Source organism: Triticum dicoccoides, chromosome 4B (assembly GCF_002162155.2).
Source record: "Triticum dicoccoides isolate Atlit2015 ecotype Zavitan chromosome 4B, WEW_v2.0, whole genome shotgun sequence".
NCBI lineage: Eukaryota > Viridiplantae > Streptophyta > Magnoliopsida > Poales > Poaceae > Triticum > Triticum dicoccoides.
The window spans coordinates 281,446,835-281,450,263 of record NC_041387.1 but is presented as its reverse complement, the minus strand read 5'-3'; the positions used below and the strand labels follow the sequence as shown (position 1 = coordinate 281,450,263).

The following is a 3,429-nucleotide window of genomic DNA, read 5'->3' as shown; positions in this document are numbered from 1 at the left end:
GCAGGTACGGTCTCCCGTTCGGCTGCTCCCAGCCCAACCAGATCCAGCCCCATCACCGTTGTTCCCCGCCGTCGTCGATGGGATGCGGCCATCGTCTACTTCCTCTGCCCCAGGCCAGCTGAGATCCTTCCCCTCTAGCTCCGACTGAGTCCACTGCGTCCCAGATGGCAGGGGTGGAGGATCCTCTGGTCGCGGTGGCGTGTGATGTGGGTGTCACGCGATGGCAGAGTGGAGCTACGTCCGGTGGTAGTGGTGTCTGATGTGGTCTTTCCGGCGTCATGATCTGCTAGGCCTAGGTACAACAATGTCAGGTCCAGACGCTGACAGCGTTTCTGGGCTGATTCGGGTAGAGGGGTCCCATGGGAGAGCGTTGCATTCGTTCAGCTGCGAGAGCTTCTCATCAGAAATTCTTTGCTTGGACGTAACATCCTAGCAATATCTACTACGGAAGCACAATGTTCGGAGGCACCGGTGTACTTCTGGGTGCCTGCATGTCAATACAATCTAGTACAGTATAGTAGTAATTTGCTAGTAAACCTGGCACACGAGTCTAGTTTGTCTTTACATCTTTATTTAATGTTTAATTTCTTCTTCTAATTTAGTGCTAGTCTGCTAGAGTACATGATGATAGTTGCTGAAGCAAACTAATCCAATTCTATATATGTTTCATCTTCCTTGCAAAAACTTATCAATCAGCGGATAATTGGGTGGCGAAATAAGTGTTTTTTAGTCAGCTAACATTCAATGATTGGGTGGTGAAATAAGTGTTTTCTTTAGTTGGCTAACACTGTGACGCTTGTATGTTCTGTAAATTATCAATCTTGAATTTTTTGAAGAGCATAGAAAGAGTTGCACAACCATATTTCAGAGTTGCACATTGAGTATCATGCAGTTGGTCGGGGCTGTTGTCAAAGTTGCACATCCTACTGGAAGTAGTTGCTTAAGTCGATCTATTTTTGCTAGTCACACTTTTCTGTTGGCATCTGCAGTATTGTAGTTGCACATATAGTAGTTCTCAGTTGGATATGACCACTAAAAACTTGTACAACACTAATGTAAACTAGAAGCATGTCGTCCTACAAGTAGACCTCATCACTCACCTTTTTTGCAACTAGGCAGTTCCCCTTATCCAAATTTTTTTGATTGACTTGCCAACCAAGTAGTATAATTGTTTCCGGGTGGCAGTTTTTTCGCTCAAGAAATTCATGTGCAACTTTCTTTTTAATTCTTGTGCAACTTGTTACCTTGAGTTGCCAACTTCATAGTAGCCATTTTTCATTATTTTCTGCCCGTGTGCAACTTGTTAATTTAAGTTGCCAACTTCATATGTAAATGTAGCCTACCCACCCCCATTTTGTTGCCCCAGTGCAATTTTATTATTTTTTACTAATATGTTTGTTCTTTTCTGTTTTGCAGAAGCAAAATGGTTGGTGAAGGAGATGTGTCTGGCAGTGAAACAGAGGTTCATATTTTCTTTTTCTTTTATCCTATGACCATTTATTATGCTCTTTTCTTTTACCCTCTCAACAGTTCAATCTTTTTTGTTCATTGTAGGGTTCTCCAAATAGGACCTCTTAGTGGAACTCAAAACGGGCTGCTAAGCAGCAACCATGTGGCGTTGATATTGACGGGGATGGAGAGGATGATGACGTGTCCTAGAGAGTATCTAAATGAGCTGGCATCCTCAAGCTTTTCTAGTTGCACAAGAGTACCTGATTAGTTGGCATCCTCAGCATTTCTAGTTGCACAATTCAATCCAGCTAGTTGAGATCCTCAGTCTTTTTGTAGTTGCATTGACACCCTCGGCATTTTTTTCTAGAAGCCTGAAATCTGAATGTGCAATTCTGATTGGTCATGCAAGTGCTGAATATTTCATTTCCCAAGAGTATCTAATTAATTGGCATCCTCAAGATTTTTAGTTGCAGAAGAGTATTTAATTAGTTGGCATCCTTAGCATTTCTACTTGCACAAATAGTATCCAATTAATTGACATCCTCAGCCTTTCTAGTTGCACAAAAGTAACATTTTTTAGTCCCATCTTCAAATTTTTGAGGGTTGCCCAAGAGTATCCAATGACTTGGCACCCTCAGCCTTTCTAGTTCCACATGAGTATTTATTTAGTTGGCATCCTGAGCATTTTCTAGTTACACAATAGGATGTAACTAGTTGACATCCTCGGCCTTTCTAGTTGCACAAGAGTAACTATTTTAGTTGGCATCCTCTGCATTTTGTAGTTGCACGACTAACATAATATCAAGTTGGCATCGTCAACCTTTTTTATCCAGTTGTTCTGAAGAACAAAAAATATTTTGTATGTAGTGTTAACTAATCACCTTTGGCACCTTATGTTTGCAAAACCTCAGGTGATCACGTCGGAATGTGATCACCTTTGGCACCTTTTTCTGATGGCAGGAAATATAATTTCATCTTCTTGGTCTTGGTTGCTTTTCTTGAAGAGGTCGATCCATTACGGTTGATGTCTTCATTTCTCTTATTCAGGTCATCATGATGAAGTCGACATCCTTTCTTTAGGGTCCCCATCGTACTTACAGAAAAGATAAGGGGAAGACTTGCTCAACACATATTAGGTACCAGGGGGCTATCTCAGTGAATGAGGCATAGAGGCATCTCTGAGTTGAAATTTCAGAAAGTCATCGAGAGCAAGGTAAGAAGGTGCAATAAGAAACTTCAAGCGGATGCCATCATTCGTTGCTTGAAACAGAGTGTGAAAGAGGTTCAAAGCAATGGAAATAAGTATTGTGCCTAATACCAGAATTAATGATCTTTCAGAAGGTGTCTCGTGAAGTACTTATGAAGCCATGCGTGAGGAATAACTTTGGAAACAGGGGGTACAGGACAATAAGGTTTTGATCATGTGGCTTGTGGGTTATGGGCCCACCATACGGGTTAAATGTAGGAAGAGCGGTGACATCTTGCACGGTCATAGTAGCAAGGTGTGTCAGAGGATAGCCTGTCAGCTATGTCGGCAACAACGTCGGTACTAAGGGTGGGGAACGAAGAGAACCATTTTCCTGCTCGTTGAAACGAGGCGGGCCAATAGGCAAAGTTCTTATCCACCAACAGATACTGGAATGTCAACAACAATAGTAACAAGGTCTTTCTGATAGAATATGTACACCAAAGTGTTGACATAAGTAGGGAATTATCATTGCCCTGAAACGTTATCTTACAGGAAAGGAAAAATGTAATTAAACCCGTGTATCAAGAGTATATCTTTTCCACGGGAAGGCAGAGTATGATATACCTGATAGGGCTCCAAGTATGTAACCATTTTAGACAAAAGGACAAGGAATTTATGAGGTTTATCCATACAACGATGTTTGGATAAGTAACAAAGAAACATTTAGCATTGCGTTTCTGATGTCCTGATTGACAGTTCAAGTACCACAGTCATGCTTCGGGGTAGCA

At 41.7% G+C, this 3,429-nt stretch overlaps 1 long non-coding RNA gene across 2 annotated transcripts; it reads left to right on the top strand.

Annotated features, from left to right (window-relative positions):
• Positions 1-17: 17 nt before the first annotated feature.
• Positions 18-2,982, top strand: LOC119295970. Of its 2 annotated transcripts, none has more exons than XR_005144573.1 (3): positions 18-1,462; positions 1,555-2,665; positions 2,791-2,982. It is a non-coding gene; the product is annotated as an uncharacterized LOC119295970 (long non-coding RNA). The 2 variants fall into 2 exon arrangements; XR_005144574.1 differs by having other exon boundaries at positions 1,555-2,673.
• Positions 2,983-3,429: the final 447 nt, after the last annotated feature.